Raw genomic sequence first — 25,034 nt, forward strand, 5'->3', positions numbered from 1 at the left:
GGGATGGAAGCAGGACTATTGCTTTGCATAGCTAAATGTGTTTTATTTTCTAAACACTCTTTCTGATTCTTTTAAATCATTTTAAACAAAATGCTGTCAAAGAATTTAGGAAGAGATGCTCCTTGGTACAGTGCTTTTTGGTGGCTTTTTTCTATACCCTGTGACTTTGGATTTTGGCTTTCATAGTTGCAAGTTACAATATGGAAGTTAACATACCCATTGGGATGTATAACCTACAATACCATTGGTTCATAGAGTTCTCAAGAAGTTTAAAATCCTGCACATTTTTGAATATGCTAACTTACAACAGCTTTTTAGCTGAAACCAAGCTGTCTGCATCTTCTATATTTTAAATTTCAGAAATATTCCTCAGGTGAAAGGTATAAAATATATAGAGTTCTCCTGCTCACACATTCCGATTTTACTTCATAATCAAAACTGCTGAGATTAGCTGTTGCTTAAACCTCTGAATAGAGTTTACATTACCAAAAACGCCCTATTGTTATGCTGAGATTGCAACTGGTACCACCTGTGGCTTTGAGAGGCAAGGCCCTATTTACATTTGACCCACTGGAATGTCCTCTCTCTGCAACACAAAAGAAAACTTACCTGGGTATTCATTGGATAATGGAGTATTCCCCCTTGCTTATAAAGGCCTGGAAGTTAGAGAGAAGTAAGTGTTTAAAGAAGACCTGAAGATAACTCAAAACCATCGCTGTTTTCAACCATGAGGTAAGCCTCACTTCATACTTTCTAATCAAAATCATTTTTTTTCAGATAAGAGAAGATCTTGGATACTTTTGTCCCTATTTACATGACCCAAAACAAAGCACTATCTTGTGTTCCATTGCTGGTGAGAAAGTGCTTCCTGTTTTGGGCAATGTGGGAACTGGGTTAAACCTTCCAGATGAAATGAGGAGCATCAGAGTGGCCAGTCCTCTACTTTCAATGCTTTCAACTCAGTCAAAGCAGAGCACTGTACCTTATTAGAAAAATCTCGGCTTTAAAACCTTGTTTTTTAACATGTAAGTGTCACCTTGTTTGACCAAGGTGAGAAGCAGATTATCTGCAACCACAGCCACAATGCCTTTCCCTAACAGCCATTTCAGACATATTAGCGCGCAAAACTCCAAACGGAGCACTTTTCTGTGATGACGTATTGGAAGTGTGCTCTTCTGTTTGGGGTATTGTGTGACCAGACTTACTTGGATAGAACATTCATGAAGTTACTTGGAGAAAGCTCAATTTCATTAAAACGTTTCTCATGAAACCTAGGAATCAACATAAAAATCATCAAGGTTCTTGGTTTGACAATTGTGAACTATGTTTAGGGTTAGATAGCAATATTATTTCCAAGAGTTATTTTTGGTAGACCGGAGTGATCAAGTGGAAATTTGCTTTTATCCTTGTGATTTTTATGTCTGCAGATAAGTCAAATGAAAGCACTTTCTTATATGTTGGGATTTCACTGAGTGCTTTTTGTTTGGTTGGTCTTTAAACTGTGAATACTCATATTCTTTTTCATTGGTTAAGTGATTTGAAACATATTTGGGATGGAAGCAGGACTATTGCTTTGCATAGCTAAATGTGTTTTTTTTTCTAAACACTCTTTCTGATTCTTTTAAATCATTTTAAACAAAATGCTGTCAAAGAATTTAGGAAGAGATGCTCCTTGGTACAGTGCTTTTTGGTGGCTTTTTTCTATACCCTGTGACTTTGGATTTTGGCTTTCATAGTTGCAAGTTACAATATGGAAGTTAACATACCCATTGGGATGTATAACCTACAATACCATTGGTTCATAGAGTTCTCAAGAAGTTTAAAATCCTGCACATTTTTGAATATGCTAACTTACAACAGCTTTTTAGCTGAAACCAAGCTGTCTGCATCTTCTATATTTTAAATTTCAGAAATATTCCTCAGGTGAAAGGTATAAAATATATAGAGTTCTCCTGCTCACACATTCCGATTTTACTTCATAATCAAAACTGCTGAGATTAGCTGTTGCTTAAACCTCTGAATAGAGTTTACATTACCAAAAACGCCCTATTGTTATGCTGAGATTGCAACTGGTACCACCTGTGGCTTTGAGAGGCAAGGCCCTATTTACATTTGACCCACTGGAATGTCCTCTCTCTGCAACACAAAAGAAAACTTACCTGGGTATTCATTGGATAATGGAGTATTCCCCCTTGCTTATAAAGGCCTGGAAGTTAGAGAGAAGTAAGTGTTTAAAGAAGACCTGAAGATAACTCAAAACCATCGCTGTTTTCAACCATGAGGTAAGCCTCACTTCATACTTTCTAATCAAAATCATTTTTTTTCAGATAAGAGAAGATCTTGGATACTTTTGTCCCTATTTACATGACCCAAAACAAAGCACTATCTTGTGTTCCATTGCTGGTGAGAAAGTGCTTCCTGTTTTGGGCAATGTGGTAACTGGGTTAAACCTTCCAGATGAAATGAGGAGCATCAGAGTGGCCAGTCCTCTACTTTCAATGCTTTTAACTCAGTCAAAGCAGAGCACTGTACCTTATTAGAAAAATCTCGGCTTTAAAACCTTGTTTTTTAACATGTAAGTGTCACCTTGTTTGACCAAGGTGAGAAGCAGATTATCTGCAACCACAGCCACAATGCCTTTCCCTAACAGCCATTTCAGACATATTAGCGCGCAAAACTCCAAACGGAGCACTTTTCTGTGATGACGTATTGGAAGTGTGCTCTTCTGTTTGGGGTATTGTGTGACCAGACTTACTTGGATAGAACATTCATGAAGTTACTTGGAGAAAGCTCAATTTCATTAAAACGTTTCTCATGAAACCTAGGAATCAACATAAAAATCATCAAGGTTCTTGGTTTGACAATTGTGAACTATGTTTAGGGTTAGATAGCAATATTATTTCCAAGAGTTATTTTTGGTAGACCGGAGTGATCAAGTGGAAATTTGCTTTTATCCTTGTGATTTTTATGTCTGCAGATAAGTCAAATGAAAGCACTTTCTTATATGTTGGGATTTCACTGAGTGCTTTTTGTTTGGTTGGTCTTTAAACTGAATTCTCATATTCTTTTTCATTGGTTAAGCGATCTGAAACATATTTGGGATGGAAGCAGGACTATTGCTTTGCATAGCTAAATGTGTTTTATTTTCTAAACACTCTTTCTGATTCTTTTAAATCATTTTAAACAAAATGCTGTCAAAGAATTTAGGAAGAGATGCTCCTTGGTACAGTGCTTTTTGGTGGCTTTTTTCTATACCCTGTGACTTTGGATTTTGGCTTTCATAGTTGCAAGTTACAATATGGAAGTTAACATACCCATTGGGATGTATAACCTACAATACCATTGGTTCATAGAGTTCTCAAGAAGTTTAAAATCCTGCAAATTTTTGAATATGCTAACTTACAACAGCTTTTAGCTGAAACCAAGCTGTCTGCATCTTCTATATTTTAAATTTCAGAAATATTCCTCAGGTGAAAGGTATAAAATATATAGAGTTCTCCTGCTCACACATTCCGATTTTACTTCATAATCAAAACTGCTAAGATTAGCTGTTGCTTAAACCTCTGAATAGAGTTTACATTACCAAAAACGCCCTATTGTTATGCTGAGATTGCTGGTACCACCTGTGGCTTTGAGAGGCAAGGCCCTATTTACATTTGACCCACTGGAATGTCCTCCCTCTGCAACACAAAAGAAAACTTACCTGGGTATTCATTGGATAATGGAGTATTCCCCCTTGCTTATAAAGGCCTGGAAGTTAGAGAGAAGTAAGTGTTTAAAGAAGACCTGAAGATAACTCAAAACCATCGCTGTTTTCAACCATGAGGTAAGCCTCACTTCATACTTTCTAATCAAAATCATTTTTTTTCAGATAAGAGAAGATCTTGGATACTTTTGTCCCTATTTACATGACCCAAAACAAAGCACTATCTTGTGTTCCATTGCTGGTGAGAAAGTGCTTCCTGTTTTGGGCAATGTGGGAACTGGGTTAAACCTTCCAGATGAAATGAGGAGCATCAGAGTGGCCAGTCCTCTACATTCAATGCTTTCAACTCAGTCAAAGCAGAGCACTGTACCTTATTAGAAAAATCTCGGCTTTAAAACCTTGTTTTTTAACATGTAAGTGTCACCTTGTTTGACCAAGGTGAGAAGCAGATTATCTGCAACCACAGCCACAATGCCTTTCCCTAACAGCCATTTCAGACATATTAGCGTGCAAAACTCCAAACGGAGCACTTTTCTGTGATGACGTATTGGAAGTGTGCTCTTCTGTTTGGGGTATTGTGTGACCAGACTTACTTGGATAGAACATTCATGAAGTTACTTGGAGAAAGCTCAATTTCATTAAAACGTTTCTCATGAAACCTAGGAATCAACATAAAAATCATCAAGGTTCTTGGTTTGACAATTGTGAACTATGTTTAGGGTTAGATAGCAATATTATTTCCAAGAGTTATTTTTGGTAGACCGGAGTGATCAAGTGGAAATTTGCTTTTATCCTTGTGATTTTTATGTCTGCAGATAAGTCAAATGAAATCACTTTCTTATATGTTGGGATTTCACTGAGTGCTTTTTGTTTGGTTGGTCTTTAAACTGTGAATACTCATATTCTTTTTCATTGGTTAAGTGATTTGAAACATATTTGGGATGGAAGCAGGACTATTGCTTTGCATAGCTAAATGTGTTTTATTTTCTAAACACTCTTTCTGATTCTTTTAAATCATTTTAAACAAAATGCTGTCAAAGTATTTAGGAAGAGATGCTCCTTGGTACAGTGCTTTTTGGTGGCTTTTTTCTATACCCTGTGACTTTGGATTTTGGCTTTCATAGTTGCAAGTTACAATATGGAAGTTAACATACCCATTGGGATGTATAACCTACAATACCATTGGTTCATAGAGTTCTCAAGAAGTTTAAAATCCTGCAAATTTTTGAATATGCTAACTTACAACAGCTTTTAGCTGAAACCAAGCTGTCTGCATCTTCTATATTTTAAATTTCAGAAATATTCCTCAGGTGAAAGGTATAAAATATATAGAGTTCTCCTGCTCACACATTCGGATTTTACTTCATAATCAAAACTGCTAAGATTAGCTGTTGCTTAAACCTCTGAATAGAGTTTACATTACCAAAAAAGCCCTATTGTTATGCTGAGATTGCAACTGGTACCACCTGTGGCTTTGAGAGGCAAGGCCCTATTTACATTTACCCACTGGAATGTCCTCCCTCTGCAACACATATGAAAACTTACCTGGGTATTCATTGGATAATGGAGTATTCCCCCTTGCTTATAAAGGCCTGGAAGTTAGAGAGAAGTAAGTGTTTAAAGAAGACCTGAAGATAACTCAAAACCATCGCTGTTTTCAACCATGAGGTAAGCCTCACTTCATACTTTCTAATCAAAATCATTTTTTTTCAGATAAGAGAAGATCTTGGATACTTTTGTTCCTATTTACATGACCCAAAACAAAGCACTATCTTGTGTTCCATTGCTGGTGAGAAAGTGCTTCCTGTTTTGGGCAATGTGGGAACTGGGTTAAACCTTCCAGATGAAACGAGGAGCATCAGAGTGGCCAGTCCTCTACTCTCAATGCTTTCAACTCAGTCAAAGCAGAGCACTGTACCTTGTTAGAAAAATCTCGGCTTTAAAACCTTGTTTTTTAACATGTAAGTGTCACCTTGTTTGACCAAGGTGAGAAGCAGATTATCTGCAACCACAGCCACAATGCCTTTCCCTAACAGCCATTTCAGACATATTAGCGTGCAAAACTCCAAACGGAGCACTTTTCTGTGATGACGTATTGGAAGTGTGCTCTTCTGTTTGGGGTATTGTGTGACCAGACTTACTTGGATAGAACATTCATGAAGTTACTTGGAGAAAGCTCAATTTCATTAAAACGTTTCTCATGAAACCTAGGAATCAACATAGAAATCATCAAGGTTCTTGCTTTGACAATTGTGAACTATGTTTAGGGTTAGATAGCAATATTATTTCCAAGAGTTATTTTTGGTAGACCGGAGTGATCAAGTAGAAATTTGCTTTTATCCTTGTGATTTTTATGTCTGCAGATAAGTCAAAGGAAAGCACTTTCTTATATGTTGGGATTTCACTGAGTGCTTTTTGTTTGGTTGGTCTTTAAACTGTGAATACTCATATTCTTTTTCATTGGTTAAGTGATTTGAAACATATTTGGGATGGAAGCAGGACTATTGTTTTGCATAGCTAAATGTGTTTTATTTTCTAAACACTCTTTCTGATTCTTTTAAATCATTTTAAACAAAATGCTGTCAAAGAATTTAGGAAGAGATGCTCCTTGGTACTGTGCTTTTTGGTGGCTTTTTTCTATACCCTGTGACTTTGGATTTTGGCTTTCATAGTTGCAAGTTACAATATGGAAGTTAACATACCCATTGGGATGTATAACCTACAATACCATTGGTTCATAGAGTTCTCAAGAAGTTTAAAATCCTGCAAATTTTTGAATATGCTAACTTACAACAGCTTTTAGCTGAAACCAAGCTGTCTGCATCTTCTATATTTTAAATTTCAGAAATATTCCTCAGATGAAAGGTATAAAATATAGGGAGTTCTCCTGCTCACACATTCGGATTTTACTTCATAATCAAAACTGCTAAGATTAGCTGTTGCTTAAACCTCTGAATAGAGTTTACATTACCAAAAACGCCCTATTGTTATGCTGAGATTGCAACTGGTACCACCTGTGGCTTTGAGAGGCAAGGCCCTATTTACATTTGACCCACTGGAATGTCCTCCCTCTGCAACACAAAAGAAAACTTACCTGGGTATTCATTGGAAAATGGTGTATTCCCCCTTGCTTTAAAGGCCTGGAAGTTAGAGAGAAGTAAGTGTTTAACGAAGACCTGAAGATAACTCAAAACCATCGCTGTTTTCAACCATGAGGTAAGCCTCACTTCATACTTTCTAATCAAAATCATTTTTTTTCAGATAAGAGAAGATCTTGGATACTTTTGTCCCTATTTACATGACCCAAAACAAAGCACTATCTTGTGTTCCATTGCTGGTGAGAAAGTGCTTCCTGTTTTGGGCAATGTGGGAACTGGGTTAAACCTTCCAGATGAAATGAGGAGCATCAGAGTGGCCAGTCCTCTACTTTCAATGCTTTCAACTCAGTCAAAGCAGAGCACTGTACCTTATTAGAAAAATCTCGGCTTTAAAACCTTGTTTTTTAACATGTAAGTGTCACCTTGTTTGACCAAGGTGAGAAGCAGATTATCTGCAACCACAGCCACAATACCTTTCCCTAACAGCCATTTCAGACATATTAGCGCGCAAAACTCCAAACGGAGCACTTTTCTGTGATGACGTATTGGAAGTGTGCTCTTCTGTTTTGGGTATTGTGTGACCAGACTTACTTGGATAGAACATTCATGAAGTTACTTGGAGAAAGCTCAATTTCATTAAAACGTTTCTCATGAAACCTAGGAATCAACATAAAAATCATCAAGGTTCTTGGTTTGACAATTGTGAACTATGTTTAGGGTTAGATAGCAATATTATTTCCAAGAGTTATTTTTGGTAGACCGGAGTGATCAAGTGGAAATTTGCTTTATCCTTGTGATTTTTATGTCTGCAGATAAGTCAAATGAAAGCACTTTCTTATATGTTGGGATTTCACTGAGTGCTTTTTGTTTGGTTGGTCTTTAAACTGTGAATACTCATATTCTTTTTCATTGGTTAAGTGATTTGAAACATATTTGGGATGGAAGCAGGACTATTGCTTTGCATAGCTAAATGTGTTTTATTTTCTAAACACTCTTTCTGATTCTTTTAAATCATTTTAAACAAAATGCTGTCAAAGAATTTAGGAAGAGATGCTCCTTGGTACAGTGCTTTTTGGTGGCTTTTTTCTATACCCTGTGACTTTGGATTTTGGCTTTCATAGTTGCAAGTTACAATATGGAAGTTAACATACCCATTGTGATGTATAACCTACAATACCGTTGGTTCATAGAGTTCTCAAGAAGTTTAAAATCCTGCAAATTTTTGAATATGCTAACTTACAACAGCTTTTAGCTGAAACCAAGCTGTCTGCATCTTCTATATTTTAAATTTCAGAAATATTCCTCAGGTGAAAGGTATAAAATATATAGAGTCCTCCTGCTCACACATTCGGATTTTACTTCATAATCAAAACTGCTAAGATTAGCTGTTGCTTAAACCTCTGAATAGAGTTTACATTACCAAAAACGCCCTATTGTTATGCTGAGTTTGCAACTGGTACCACCTGTGGCTTTGAGAGGCAAGGCCCTATTTACATTTGACCCACTGGAATGTCCTCCCTCTGCAACACAAAAGAAAACTTACCTGGGTATTCATTGGAAAATGGAGTATTCCCCCTTGCTTTAAAGGCCTGGAAGTTAGAGAGAAGTAAGTGTTTAAAGAAGACCTGAAGATAACTCAAAACCATCGCTGTTTTCAACCATGAGGTAAGCCTCACTTCATACTTTCTAATCAAAATCATTTTTTTTCAGATAAGAGAAGATCTTGGATACTTTTGTCCCTATTTACATGACCCAAAACAAAGCACTATCTTGTGTTCCATTGCTGGTGAGAAAGTGCTTCCTGTTTTGGGCAATGTGGGAACTGGGTTAAACCTTCCAGATGAAATGAGGAGCATCAGAGTGGCCAGTCCTCTACTTTCAATGCTTTCAACTCAGTCAAAGCAGAGCACTGTACCTTATTAGAAAAATCTCGGCTTTAAAACCTTGTTTTTTAACATGTAAGTGTCACCTTGTTTGACCAAGGTGAGAAGCAGATTATCTGCAACCACAGCCACAATACCTTTCCCTAACAGCCATTTCAGACATATTAGCGCGCAAAACTCCAAACGGAGCACTTTTCTGTGATGACGTATTGGAAGTGTGCTCTTCTGTTTGGGGTATTGTGTGACCAGACTTACTTGGATAGAACATTCATGAAGTTACTTGGAGAAAGCTCAATTTCATTAAAACTTTTCTCATGAAACCTAGGAATCAACATAAAAATCATCAAGGTTCTTGGTTTGACAATTGTGAACTATGTTTAGGGTTAGATAGCAATATTATTTCCAAGAGTTATTTTTGGTAGACCGGAGTTATCAAGTGGAAATTTGCTTTTATCCTTGTGATTTTTATGTCTGCAGATAAGTCAAATGAAAGCACTTTCTTATATGTTGGGATTTCACTGAGTGCTTTTTGTTTGGTTGGTCTTTAAACTGTGAATACTCATATTCTTTTTCATTGGTTAAGTGATTTGAAACATATTTGGGATGGAAGCAGGACTATTGCTTTGCATAGCTAAATGTGTTTTATTTTCTAAACACTCTTTCTGATTCTTTTAAATCAATTTAAACAAAATGCTGTCAAAGAATTTAGGAAGAGATGCTCCTTGGTACAGTGCTTTTTGGTGGCTTTTTTCTATACCCTGTGACTTTGGATTTTGGCTTTCATAGTTGCAAGTTACAATATGGAAGTTAACATACCCATTGTGATGTATAACCTACAATACCATTGGTTCATAGAGTTCTCAAGAAGTTTAAAATCCTGCAAATTTTTGAATATGCTAACTTACAACAGCTTTTAGCTGAAACCAAGCTGTCTGCATCTTCTATATTTTAAATTTCAGAAATATTCCTCAGGTGAAAGGTATAAAATATATAGAGTCCTCCTGCTCACACATTCGGATTTTACTTCATAATCAAAACTGCTAAGATTAGCTGTTGCTTAAACCTCTGAATAGAGTTTACATTACCAAAAACGCCCTATTGTTATGCTGAGTTTGCAACTGGTACCACCTGTGGCTTTGAGAGGCAAGGCCCTATTTACATTTGACCCACTGGAATGTCCTCCCTCTGCAACACAAAAGAAAACTTACCTGGGTATTCATTGGAAAATGGAGTATTCCCCCTTGCTTTAAAGGCCTGGAAGTTAGAGAGAAGTAAGTGTTTAAAGAAGACCTGAAGATAACTCAAAACCATCGCTGTTTTCAACCATGAGGTAAGCCTCACTTCATACTTTCTAATCAAAATCATTTTTTTTCAGATAAGAGAAGATCTTGGATACTTTTGTCCCTATTTACATGACCCAAAACAAAGCACTATCTTGTGTTCCATTGCTGGTGAGAAAGTGCTTCCTGTTTTGGGCAATGTGGGAACTGGGTTAAACCTTCCAGATGAAATGAGGAGCATCAGAGTGGCCAGTCCTCTACTTTCAATGCTTTCAACTCAGTCAAAGCAGAGCACTGTACCTTATTAGAAAAATCTCGGCTTTAAAACCTTGTTTTTTAACATGTAAGTGTCACCTTGTTTGACCAAGGTGAGAAGCAGATTATCTGCAACCACAGCCACAATACCTTTCCCTAACAGCCATTTCAGACATATTAGCGCGCAAAACTCCAAACGGAGCACTTTTCTGTGATGACGTATTGGAAGTGTGCTCTTCTGTTTGGGGTATTGTGTGACCAGACTTACTTGGATAGAACATTCATGAAGTTACTTGGAGAAAGCTCAATTTCATTAAAACTTTTCTCATGAAACCTAGGAATCAACATAAAAATCATCAAGGTTCTTGGTTTGACAATTGTGAACTATGTTTAGGGTTAGATAGCAATATTATTTCCAAGAGTTATTTTTGGTAGACCGGAGTTATCAAGTGGAAATTTGCTTTTATCCTTGTGATTTTTATGTCTGCAGATAAGTCAAATGAAAGCACTTTCTTATATGTTGGGATTTCACTGAGTGCTTTTTGTTTGGTTGGTCTTTAAACTGTGAATACTCATATTCTTTTTCATTGGTTAAGTGATTTGAAACATATTTGGGATGGAAGCAGGACTATTGCTTTGCATAGCTAAATGTGTTTTATTTTCTAAACACTCTTTCTGATTCTTTTAAATCAATTTAAACAAAATGCTGTCAAAGAATTTAGGAAGAGATGCTCCTTGGTACAGTGCTTTTTGGTGGCTTTTTTCTATACCCTGTGACTTTGGATTTTGGCTTTCATAGTTGCAAGTTACAATATGGAAGTTAACATACCCATTGTGATGTATAACCTACAATACCATTGGTTCATAGAGTTCTCAAGAAGTTTAAAATCCTGCAAATTTTTGAATATGCTAACTTACAACAGCTTTTAGCTGAAACCAAGCTGTCTGCATCTTCTATATTTTAAATTTCAGAAATATTCCTCAGGTGAAAGGTATAAAATATATAGAGTCCTCCTGCTCACACATTCGGATTTTACTTCATAATCAAAACTGCTAAGATTAGCTGTTGCTTAAACCTCTGAATAGAGTTTACATTACCAAAAACGCCCTATTGTTATGCTGAGTTTGCAACTGGTACCACCTGTGGCTTTGAGAGGCAAGGCCCTATTTACATTTGACCCACTGGAATGTCCTCCCTCTGCAACACAAAAGAAAACTTACCTGGGTATTCATTGGAAAATGGAGTATTCCCCCTTGCTTTAAAGGCCTGGAAGTTAGAGAGAAGTAAGTGTTTAAAGAAGACCTGAAGATAACTCAAAACCATCGCTGTTTTCAACCATGAGGTAAGCCTCACTTCATACTTTCTAATCAAAATCATTTTTTTTCAGATAAGAGAAGATCTTGGATACTTTTGTCCCTATTTACATGACCCAAAACAAAGCACTATCTTGTGTTCCATTGCTGGTGAGAAAGTGCTTCCTGTTTTGGGCAATGTGGGAACTGGGTTAAACCTTCCAGATGAAATGAGGAGCATCAGAGTGGCCAGTCCTCTACTTTCAATGCTTTCAACTCAGTCAAAGCAGAGCACTGTACCTTATTAGAAAAATCTCGGCTTTAAAACCTTGTTTTTTAACATGTAAGTGTCACCTTGTTTGACCAAGGTGAGAAGCAGATTATCTGCAACCACAGCCACAATACCTTTCCCTAACAGCCATTTCAGACATATTAGCGCGCAAAACTCCAAACGGAGCACTTTTCTGTGATGACGTATTGGAAGTGTGCTCTTCTGTTTGGGGTATTGTGTGACCAGACTTACTTGGATAGAACATTCATGAAGTTACTTGGAGAAAGCTCAATTTCATTAAAACTTTTCTCATGAAACCTAGGAATCAACATAAAAATCATCAAGGTTCTTGGTTTGACAATTGTGAACTATGTTTAGGGTTAGATAGCAATATTATTTCCAAGAGTTATTTTTGGTAGACCGGAGTTATCAAGTGGAAATTTGCTTTTATCCTTGTGATTTTTATGTCTGCAGATAAGTCAAATGAAAGCACTTTCTTATATGTTGGGATTTCACTGAGTGCTTTTTGTTTGGTTGGTCTTTAAACTGTGAATACTCATATTCTTTTTCATTGGTTAAGTGATTTGAAACATATTTGGGATGGAAGCAGGACTATTGCTTTGCATAGCTAAATGTGTTTTATTTTCTAAACACTCTTTCTGATTCTTTTAAATCAATTTAAACAAAATGCTGTCAAAGAATTTAGGAAGAGATGCTCCTTGGTACATTGCTTTTTGGTGGCTTTTTTCTATACCCTGTGACTTTGGATTTTGGCTTTCATAGTTGCAAGTTACAATATGGAAGTTAACATACCCATTGGGATGTATAACCTACAATACCATTGGTTCATAGAGTTCTCAAGAAGTTTAAAATCCTGCAAATTTTTGAATATGCTAACTTACAACAGCTTTTAGCTGAAACCAAGCTGTCTGCATCTTCTATATTTTAAATTTCAGAAATATTCCTCAGGTGAAAGTTATAAAATATATAGAGTTCTCCTGCTCACACATTCGGATTTTACTTCATAATCAAAACTGCTAAGATTAGCTGTTGCTTAAACCTCTGAATAGAGTTTACATTACCAAAAACGCCCTATTGTTATGCTGAGATTGCAACTGGTATCACCTGTGGCTTTGAGAGGCAAGGCCCTATTTACATTTGACCCACTGGAATGTCCTCCCTCTGCAACACAAAAGAAAACTCACCTGGGTATTCATTGGATAATGGAGTATTCCCCCTTGCTTATAAAGGCCTGGAAGTTAGAGAGAAGTAAGTGTTTAAAGAAGACCTGAAGATAACTCAAAACCATCGCTGTTTTCAACCATGAGGTAAGCCTCACTTCATACTTTCTAATCAAAATCATTTTTTTTCAGATAAGAGAAGATCTTGCATACTTTTGTCCCTATTTACATGACCCAAAACAAAGCACTATCTTGTGTTCCATTGCTGGTGAGAAAGTGCTTCCTGTTTTGGGCAATGTGGGAACTGGGTTAAACCTTCCAGATGAAATGAGGAGCATCAGAGTGGCCAGTCCTCTACATTCAATGCTTTCAACTCAGTCAAAGCAGAGCACTGTACCTTATTAGAAAAATCTCGGCTTTAAAACCTTGTTTTTTAACATGTAAGTGTCACCTTGTTTGACCAAGGTGAGAAGCAGATTATCTGCAACCACAGCCACAATGCCTTTCCCTAACAGCCATTTCAGACATATTAGCGCGCAAAACTCCAAACGGAGCACTTTTCTGTGATGACGTATTGGAAGTGTGCTCTTCTGTTTGGGGTATTGTGTGACCAGACTTACTTGGATAGAACATTCATGAAGTTACTTGGAGAAAGCTCAATTTCATTAAAACGTTTCTCATGAAACCTAGGAATCAACATAAAAATCATCAAGGTTCTTGGTTTGACAATTGTGAACTATGTTTAGGGTTAGATAGCAATATTATTTCCAAGAGTTATTTTTGGTAGACCGGAGTGATCAAGTGGAAATTTGCTTTTATCCTTGTGATTTTTATGTCTGCAGATAAGTCAAATGAAAGCACTTTCTTATATGTTGGGATTTCACTGAGTGCTTTTTGTTTGGTTGGTCTTTAAACTGTGAATACTCATATTCTTTTTCATTGGTTAAGTGATTTGAAACATATTTGGGATGGAAGCAGGACTATTGCTTTGCATAGCTAAATGTGTTTTATTTTCTAAACACTCTTTCTGATTCTTTTAAATCATTTTAAACAAAATGCTGTCAAAGAATTTAGGAAGAGATGCTCTTTGGTACAGTGCTTTTTGGTGGCTTTTTTCTATACCCTGTGACTTTGGATTTTGGCTTTCATAGTTGCAAGTTACAATATGGAAGTTAACATACCCATTGGGATGTATAACCTACAATACCATTGGTTCATAGAGTTCTCAAGAAGTTTAAAATCCTGCAAATTTTTGAATATGCTAACTTACAACAGCTTTTAGCTGAAACCAAGCTGTCTGCATCTTCTATATTTTAAATTTCAGAAATATTCCTCAGGTGAAAGGTATAAAATATATAGAGTTCTCCTGCTCACACATTCGGATTTTACTTCATAATCAAAACTGCTAAGATTAGCTGTTGCTTAAACCTCTGAATAGAGTTTACATTACCAAAAACGCCCTATTGTTATGCTGAGATTGCAACTGGTACCACCTGTGGCTTTGAGAGGCAAGGCCCTATTTACATTTGACCCACTGGAATGTCCTCCCTTTGCAACACAAAAGAAAACTCACCTGGGTATTCTTTGGATAATGGAGTATTCCCCCTTGCTTATAAAGGCCTGGAAGTTAGAGAGAAGTAAGTGTTTAAAGAAGACCTGAAGATAACTCAAAACCATCGCTGTTTTCAACCATGAGGTAAGCCTCACTTCATACTTTCTAATCAAAATCATTTTTTTTCAGATAAGAGAAGATCTTGGATACTTTTGTCCCTATTTACATGACCCAAAACAAAGCACTATCTTGTGTTCCATTGCTGGTGAGAACGTGCTTCCTGTTTTGGGCAATGTGGGAACTGGGTTAAACTTTCCAGATGAAATGAGGAGCATCAGAGTGGCCAGTCCTCTACTTTCAATGCTTTCAACTCAGTCAAAGCAGAGCACTGTACCTTATTAGAAAAATCTCGGCTTTAAAACCTTGTTTTTTAACATGTAAGTGTCACCTTGTTTGACCAAGGTGAGAAGCAGATTATCTGCAACCACAGCCACAATGCCTTTCCCTAACAGCCATTTCAGACATATTAGCGCGCAAAACTCCAAACGGAGCACTTTTCTGTGATGACGTATTGGAAGTGTGCTCTTCTGTTTGGGGTATTGTGTGACCAGACTTACTTGGATAGAACATTCATGAAGTTACATGGAGAAAGCTCAATTTCATTAAAACTTTTCTCATGAAAACTAGGAATCAACATAAAAATAATCAAGGTTCTTGGTTTGACAATTGTGAACTATGTTTAGGGTTAGATAGCAATATTATTTCCAAGAGTTATTTTTGGTAGACCGGAGTGATCAAGTGGAAATTTGCTTTATCCTTGTGATTTTTATGTCTGCAGATAAGTCAAATGAAAGCACTTTCTTATATGTTGGGATTTCACTGAGTGCTTTTTGTTTGGTTGGTCTTTAAACTGTGAATACTCATATTCTTTTTCATTGGTTAAGTGATTTGAAACATATTTGGGATGGAAGCAGGACTATTGCTTTGCATAGCTAAATGTGTTTTATTTTCTAAACACTCTTTCTGATTCTTTTAAATCATTTTAAACAAAATGCTGTCAAAGAATTTAGGAAGAGATGCTCCTTGGTACAGTGCTTTTTGGTGGCATTTTTCTATACCCTGTGACTTTGGATTTTGGCTTTCATAGTTGCAAGTTACAATATGGAAGTTAACATACCCATTGGGATGTATAACCTACAATACCATTGGTTCATAGAGTTCTCAAGAAGTTTAAAATCCTGCAAATTTTTGAATATGCTAACTTACAACAGCTTTTAGCTGAAACCAAGCTGTCTGCATCTTCTATATTTTAAATTTCAGAAATATTCCTCAGATGAAAGGTATAAAATATAGGGAGTTCTCCTGCTCACACATTCGGATTTTACTTCATAATCAAAACTGCTAAGATTAGCTGTTGCTTAAACCTCTGAATAGAGTTTACATTACCAAAAACGCCCTATTGTTATGCTGAGATTGCAACTGGTACCACCTGTGGCTTTGAGAGGCAAGGCCCTATTTACATTTACCCACTGGAATGTCCTCCCTCTGCAACACAAAAGAAAACTTACCTGGGTATTCATTGGACAATGGAGTATTCCCACTTGCTTATAAAGGCCTGGAAGTTAGAGAGAAGTAAGTGTTTAAAGAAGACCTGAAGATAACTCAAAACCATCGCTGTTTTCAACCATGAGGTAAGCCTCACTTCATACTTTCTAATCAAAATCATTTTTTTTCAGATAAGAGAAGATCTTGGATACTTTTGTCCCTATTTACATGACCCAAAACAAAGCACTATCTTGTGTTCCATTGCTGGTGAGAAAGTGCTTCCTGTTTTGGGCAATGTGGGAACTGGGTTAAACCTTCCAGATGAAATGAGGAGCATCAGAGTGGCCAGTCCTCTACATTCAATGCTTTCAACTCAGTCAAAGCAGAGCACTGTACCTTATTAGAAAAATCTCGGCTTTAAAACCTTGTTTTTTAACATGTAAGTGTCACCTTGTTTGACCAAGGTGAGAAGCAGATTATCTGCAACCACAGCCACAATGCCTTTCCCTAAGAGCCATTTCAGACATATTAGCGTGCAAAACTCCAAACGGAGCACTTTTCTGTGATGACGTATTGGAAGTGTGCTCTTCTGTTTGGGGTATTGTGTGACCAGACTTACTTGGATAGAACATTCATGAAGTTACTTGGAGAAAGCTCAATTTCATTAAAACGTTTCTCATGAAACCTAGGAATCAACATAAAAATCATCAAGGTTCTTGGTTTGACAATTGTGAACTATGTTTAGGGTTAGATAGCAATATTATTTCCAAGAGTTATTTTTGGTAGACCGGAGTGATCAAGTGGAAATTTGCTTTTATCCTTGTGATTTTTATGTCTGCAGATAAGTCAAATGAAAGCACTTTCTTATATGTTGGGATTTCACTGAGTGCTTTTTGTTTGGTTGGTCTTTAAACTGTGAATACTCATATTCTTTTTCATTGGTTAAGTGATTTGAAACATATTTGGGATGGAAGCAGGACTATTGCTTTGCATAGCTAAATGTGTTTTATTTTCTAAACACTCTTTCTGATTCTTTTAAATCATTTTAAACAAAATGCTGTCAAAGAATTTAGGAAGAGATGCTCCTTGGTACTGTGCTTTTTGGTGGCTTTTTTCTATACCCTGTGACTTTGGATTTTGGCTTTCATAGTTGCAAGTTACAATATGGAAGTTAACATACCCATTGGGATGTATAACCTACAATACCATTGGTTCATAGAGTTCTCAAGAAGTTTAAAATCCTGCAAATTTTTGAATATGCTAACTTACAACAGCTTTTAGCTGAAACCAAGCTGTCTGCATCTTCTATATTTTAAATTTCAGAAATATTCCTCAGGTGAAAGGTATAAAATATAGGGAGTTCTCCTGCTCACACATTCGGATTTTACTTCATAATCAAAACTGCTAAGATTAGCTGTTGCTTAAACCTCTGAATAGAGTTTACATTACCAAAAACGCCCTATTGTTATGCTGAGATTGCAACTGGTACCACCTGTGGCTTTGAGAGGCAAGGCCCTATTTACATTTGACCCACTGGAATGTCCTCCCTCTGCAACACAAAAGAAAACTTACCTGGGTATTCATTGGAAAATGGTGTATTCCCCCTTGCTTTAAAGGCCTGGAAGTTAGAGAGAAGTAAGTGTTTAACGAAGACCTGAAGATAACTCAAAACCATCGCTGTTTTCAACCATGAGGTAAGCCTCACTTCATACTTTCTAATCAAAATCATTTTTTTTCAGATAAGAGAAGATCTTGGATACTTTTGTCCCTATTTACATGACCCAAAACAAAGCACTATCTTGTGTTCCATTGCTGGTGAGAAAGTGCTTCCTGTTTTGGGCAATGTGGGAACTGGGTTAAACCTTCCAGATGAAATGAGGAGCATCAGAGTGGCCAGTCCTCTACTTTCAATGCTTTCAACTCAGTCAAAGCAGAGCACTGTACCTTATTAGAAAAATCTCGGCTTTAAAACCTTGTTTTTTAACATGTAAGTGTCACCTTGTTTGACCAAGGTGAGAAGCAGATTATCTGCAACCACAGCCACAATACCTTTCCCTAACAGCCATTTCAGACATATTAGCGCGCAAAACTCCAAACGGAGCACTTTTCTGTGATGACGTATTGGAAGTGTGCTCTTCTGTTTTGGGTATTGTGTGACCAGACTTACTTGGATAGAACATTCATGAAGTTACTTGGAGAAAGCTCAATTTCATTAAAACGTTTCTCATGAAACCTAGGAATCAACATAAAAATCATCAAGGTTCTTGGTTTGACAATTGTGAACTATGTTTAGGGTTAGATAGCAATATTATTTCCAAGAGTTATTTTTGGTAGACCGGAGTGATCAAGTGGAAATTTGCTTTATCCTTGTGATTTTTATGTCTGCAGATAAGTCAAATGAAAGCACTTTCTTATATGTTGGGATTTCACTGAGTGCTTTTTGTTTGGTTGGTCTTTAAACTGTGAATACTCATATTCTTTTTCATTGGTTAAGTGATTTGAAACATATTTGGGATGGAAGCAGGACTATTGCTTTGCATAGCTAAATGTGTTTTATTTTCTAAACACTCTTTCTGATTCTTTTAAATCATTTTAAACAAAATGCTGTCAAAGAATTTAGGAAGAGATGCTCCTTGGTACAGTGCTTTTTGGTGGCTTTTTTCTATACCCTGTGACTTTGGATTTTGGCTTTCATAGTTGCAAGTTACAATATGGAAGTTAACATACCCATTGTGATGTATAACCTACAATACCGTTGGTTCATAGAGTTCTCAAGAAGTTTAAAATCCTGCAAATTTTTGAATATGCTAACTTACAACAGCTTTTAGCTGAAACCAAGCTGTCTGCATCTTCTATATTTTAAATTTCAGAAATATTCCTCAGGTGAAAGGTATAAAATATATAGAGTCCTCCTGCTCACACATTCGGATTTTACTTCATAATCAAAACTGCTAAGATTAGCTGTTGCTTAAACCTCTGAATAGAGTTTACATTACCAAAAACGCCCTATTGTTATGCTGAGTTTGCAACTGGTACCACCTGTGGCTTTGAGAGGCAAGGCCCTATTTACATTTGACCCACTGGAATGTCCTCCCTCTGCAACACAAAAGAAAACTTACCTGGGTATTCATTGGAAAATGGAGTATTCCCCCTTGCTTTAAAGGCCTGGAAGTTAGAGAGAAGTAAGTGTTTAAAGAAGACCTGAAGATAACTCAAAACCATCGCTGTTTTCAACCATGAGGTAAGCCTCACTTCATACTTTCTAATCAAAATCATTTTTTTTCAGATAAGAGAAGATCTTGGATACTTTTGTCCCTATTTACATGACCCAAAACAAAGCACTATCTTGTGTTCCATTGCTGGTGAGAAAGTGCTTCCTGTTTTGGGCAATGTGGGAACTGGGTTAAACCTTCCAGATGAAATGAGGAGCATCAGAGTGGCCAGTCCTCTACTTTCAATGCTTTCAACTCAGTCAAAGCAGAGCACTGTACCTTATTAGAAAAATCTCGGCTTTAAAACCTTGTTTTTTAACATGTAAGTGTCACCTTGTTTGACCAAGGTGAGAAGCAGATTATCTGCAACCACAGCCACAATACCTTTCCCTAACAGCCATTTCAGACATATTAGCGCGCAAAACTCCAAACGGAGCACTTTTCTGTGATGACGTATTGGAAGTGTGCTCTTCTGTTTGGGGTATTGTGTGACCAGACTTACTTGGATAGAACATTCATGAAGTTACTTGGAGAAAGCTCAATTTCATTAAAACTTTTCTCATGAAACCTAGGAATCAACATAAAAATCATCAAGGTTCTTGGTTTGACAATTGTGAACTATGTTTAGGGTTAGATAGCAATATTATTTCCAAGAGTTATTTTTGGTAGACCGGAGTTATCAAGTGGAAATTTGCTTTTATCCTTGTGATTTTTATGTCTGCAGATAAGTCAAATGAAAGCACTTTCTTATATGTTGGGATTTCACTGAGTGCTTTTTGTTTGGTTGGTCTTTAAACTGTGAATACTCATATTCTTTTTCATTGGTTAAGTGATTTGAAACATATTTGGGATGGAAGCAGGACTATTGCTTTGCATAGCTAAATGTGTTTTATTTTCTAAACACTCTTTCTGATTCTTTTAAATCAATTTAAACAAAATGCTGTCAAAGAATTTAGGAAGAGATGCTCCTTGGTACAGTGCTTTTTGGTGGCTTTTTTCTATACCCTGTGACTTTGGATTTTGGCTTTCATAGTTGCAAGTTACAATATGGAAGTTAACATACCCATTGTGATGTATAACCTACAATACCATTGGTTCATAGAGTTCTCAAGAAGTTTAAAATCCTGCAAATTTTTGAATATGCTAACTTACAACAGCTTTTAGCTGAAACCAAGCTGTCTGCATCTTCTATATTTTAAATTTCAGAAATATTCCTCAGGTGAAAGGTATAAAATATATAGAGTCCTCCTGCTCACACATTCGGATTTTACTTCATAATCAAAACTGCTAAGATTAGCTGTTGCTTAAACCTCTGAATAGAGTTTACATTACCAAAAACGCCCTATTGTTATGCTGAGTTTGCAACTGGTACCACCTGTGGCTTTGAGAGGCAAGGCCCTATTTACATTTGACCCACTGGAATGTCCTCCCTCTGCAACACAAAAGAAAACTTACCTGGGTATTCATTGGAAAATGGAGTATTCCCCCTTGCTTTAAAGGCCTGGAAGTTAGAGAGAAGTAAGTGTTTAAAGAAGACCTGAAGATAACTCAAAACCATCGCTGTTTTCAACCATGAGGTAAGCCTCACTTCATACTTTCTAATCAAAATCATTTTTTTTCAGATAAGAGAAGATCTTGGATACTTTTGTCCCTATTTACATGACCCAAAACAAAGCACTATCTTGTGTTCCATTGCTGGTGAGAAAGTGCTTCCTGTTTTGGGCAATGTGGGAACTGGGTTAAACCTTCCAGATGAAATGAGGAGCATCAGAGTGGCCAGTCCTCTACTTTCAATGCTTTCAACTCAGTCAAAGCAGAGCACTGTACCTTATTAGAAAAATCTCGGCTTTAAAACCTTGTTTTTTAACATGTAAGTGTCACCTTGTTTGACCAAGGTGAGAAGCAGATTATCTGCAACCACAGCCACAATACCTTTCCCTAACAGCCATTTCAGACATATTAGCGCGCAAAACTCCAAACGGAGCACTTTTCTGTGATGACGTATTGGAAGTGTGCTCTTCTGTTTGGGGTATTGTGTGACCAGACTTACTTGGATAGAACATTCATGAAGTTACTTGGAGAAAGCTCAATTTCATTAAAACTTTTCTCATGAAACCTAGGAATCAACATAAAAATCATCAAGGTTCTTGGTTTGACAATTGTGAACTATGTTTAGGGTTAGATAGCAATATTATTTCCAAGAGTTATTTTTGGTAGACCGGAGTTATCAAGTGGAAATTTGCTTTTATCCTTGTGATTTTTATGTCTGCAGATAAGTCAAATGAAAGCACTTTCTTATATGTTGGGATTTCACTGAGTGCTTTTTGTTTGGTTGGTCTTTAAACTGTGAATACTCATATTCTTTTTCATTGGTTAAGTGATTTGAAACATATTTGGGATGGAAGCAGGACTATTGCTTTGCATAGCTAAATGTGTTTTATTTTCTAAACACTCTTTCTGATTCTTTTAAATCAATTTAAACAAAATGCTGTCAAAGAATTTAGGAAGAGATGCTCCTTGGTACAGTGCTTTTTGGTGGCTTTTTTCTATACCCTGTGACTTTGGATTTTGGCTTTCATAGTTGCAAGTTACAATATGGAAGTTAACATACCCATTGTGATGTATAACCTACAATACCATTGGTTCATAGAGTTCTCAAGAAGTTTAAAATCCTGCAAATTTTTGAATATGCTAACTTACAACAGCTTTTAGCTGAAACCAAGCTGTCTGCATCTTCTATATTTTAAATTTCAGAAATATTCCTCAGGTGAAAGGTATAAAATATATAGAGTCCTCCTGCTCACACATTCGGATTTTACTTCATAATCAAAACTGCTAAGATTAGCTGTTGCTTAAACCTCTGAATAGAGTTTACATTACCAAAAACGCCCTATTGTTATGCTGAGTTTGCAACTGGTACCACCTGTGGCTTTGAGAGGCAAGGCCCTATTTACATTTGACCCACTGGAATGTCCTCCCTCTGCAACACAAAAGAAAACTTACCTGGGTATTCATTGGAAAATGGAGTATTCCCCCTTGCTTTAAAGGCCTGGAAGTTAGAGAGAAGTAAGTGTTTAAAGAAGACCTGAAGATAACTCAAAACCATCGCTGTTTTCAACCATGAGGTAAGCCTCACTTCATACTTTCTAATCAAAATCATTTTTTTTCAGATAAGAGAAGATCTTGGATACTTTTGTCCCTATTTACATGACCCAAAACAAAGCACTATCTTGTGTTCCATTGCTGGTGAGAAAGTGCTTCCTGTTTTGGGCAATGTGGGAACTGGGTTAAACCTTCCAGATGAAATGAGGAGCATCAGAGTGGCCAGTCCTCTACTTTCAATGCTTTCAACTCAGTCAAAGCAGAGCACTGTACCTTATTAGAAAAATCTCGGCTTTAAAACCTTGTTTTTTAACATGTAAGTGTCACCTTGTTTGACCAAGGTGAGAAGCAGATTATCTGCAACCACAGCCACAATACCTTTCCCTAACAGCCATTTCAGACATATTAGCGCGCAAAACTCCAAACGGAGCACTTTTCTGTGATGACGTATTGGAAGTGTGCTCTTCTGTTTGGGGTATTGTGTGACCAGACTTACTTGGATAGAACATTCATGAAGTTACTTGGAGAAAGCTCAATTTCATTAAAACTTTTCTCATGAAACCTAGGAATCAACATAAAAATCATCAAGGTTCTTGGTTTGACAATTGTGAACTATGTTTAGGGTTAGATAGCAATATTATTTCCAAGAGTTATTTTTGGTAGACCGGAGTTATCAAGTGGAAATTTGCTTTTATCCTTGTGATTTTTATGTCTGCAGATAAGTCAAATGAAAGCACTTTCTTATATGTTGGGATTTCACTGAGTGCTTTTTGTTTGGTTGGTCTTTAAACTGTGAATACTCATATTCTTTTTCATTGGTTAAGTGATTTGAAACATATTTGGGATGGAAGCAGGACTATTGCTTTGCATAGCTAAATGTGTTTTATTTTCTAAACACTCTTTCTGATTCTTTTAAATCAATTTAAACAAAATGCTGTCAAAGAATTTAGGAAGAGATGCTCCTTGGTACATTGCTTTTTGGTGGCTTTTTTCTATACCCTGTGACTTTGGATTTTGGCTTTCATAGTTGCAAGTTACAATATGGAAGTTAACATACCCATTGGGATGTATAACCTACAATACCATTGGTTCATAGAGTTCTCAAGAAGTTTAAAATCCTGCAAATTTTTGAATATGCTAACTTACAACAGCTTTTAGCTGAAACCAAGCTGTCTGCATCTTCTATATTTTAAATTTCAGAAATATTCCTCAGGTGAAAGTTATAAAATATATAGAGTTCTCCTGCTCACACATTCGGATTTTACTTCATAATCAAAACTGCTAAGATTAGCTGTTGCTTAAACCTCTGAATAGAGTTTACATTACCAAAAACGCCCTATTGTTATGCTGAGATTGCAACTGGTATCACCTGTGGCTTTGAGAGGCAAGGCCCTATTTACATTTGACCCACTGGAATGTCCTCCCTCTGCAACACAAAAGAAAACTCACCTGGGTATTCATTGGATAATGGAGTATTCCCCCTTGCTTATAAAGGCCTGGAAGTTAGAGAGAAGTAAGTGTTTAAAGAAGACCTGAAGATAACTCAAAACCATCGCTGTTTTCAACCATGAGGTAAGCCTCACTTCATACTTTCTAATCAAAATCATTTTTTTTCAGATAAGAGAAGATCTTGCATACTTTTGTCCCTATTTACATGACCCAAAACAAAGCACTATCTTGTGTTCCATTGCTGGTGAGAAAGTGCTTCCTGTTTTGGGCAATGTGGGAACTGGGTTAAACCTTCCAGATGAAATGAGGAGCATCAGAGTGGCCAGTCCTCTACATTCAATGCTTTCAACTCAGTCAAAGCAGAGCACTGTACCTTATTAGAAAAATCTCGGCTTTAAAACCTTGTTTTTTAACATGTAAGTGTCACCTTGTTTGACCAAGGTGAGAAGCAGATTATCTGCAACCACAGCCACAATGCCTTTCCCTAACAGCCATTTCAGACATATTAGCGCGCAAAACTCCAAACGGAGCACTTTTCTGTGATGACGTATTGGAAGTGTGCTCTTCTGTTTGGGGTATTGTGTGACCAGACTTACTTGGATAGAACATTCATGAAGTTACTTGGAGAAAGCTCAATTTCATTAAAACGTTTCTCATGAAACCTAGGAATCAACATAAAAATCATCAAGGTTCTTGGTTTGACAATTGTGAACTATGTTTAGGGTTAGATAGCAATATTATTTCCAAGAGTTATTTTTGGTAGACCGGAGTGATCAAGTGGAAATTTGCTTTTATCCTTGTGATTTTTATGTCTGCAGATAAGTCAAATGAAAGCACTTTCTTATATGTTGGGATTTCACTGAGTGCTTTTTGTTTGGTTGGTCTTTAAACTGTGAATACTCATATTCTTTTTCATTGGTTAAGTGATTTGAAACATATTTGGGATGGAAGCAGGACTATTGCTTTGCATAGCTAAATGTGTTTTATTTTCTAAACACTCTTTCTGATTCTTTTAAATCATTTTAAACAAAATGCTGTCAAAGAATTTAGGAAGAGATGCTCTTTGGTACAGTGCTTTTTGGTGGCTTTTTTCTATACCCTGTGACTTTGGATTTTGGCTTTCATAGTTGCAAGTTACAATATGGAAGTTAACATACCCATTGGGATGTATAACCTACAATACCATTGGTTCATAGAGTTCTCAAGA

Source organism: Staurois parvus, unplaced genomic scaffold (genome assembly GCF_062004578.1).
Source record: "Staurois parvus isolate SC_StPar_1 unplaced genomic scaffold, SC_StPar_1.0 ptg000081l, whole genome shotgun sequence".
Taxonomy (NCBI): Eukaryota; Metazoa; Chordata; class Amphibia; order Anura; family Ranidae; genus Staurois; species Staurois parvus.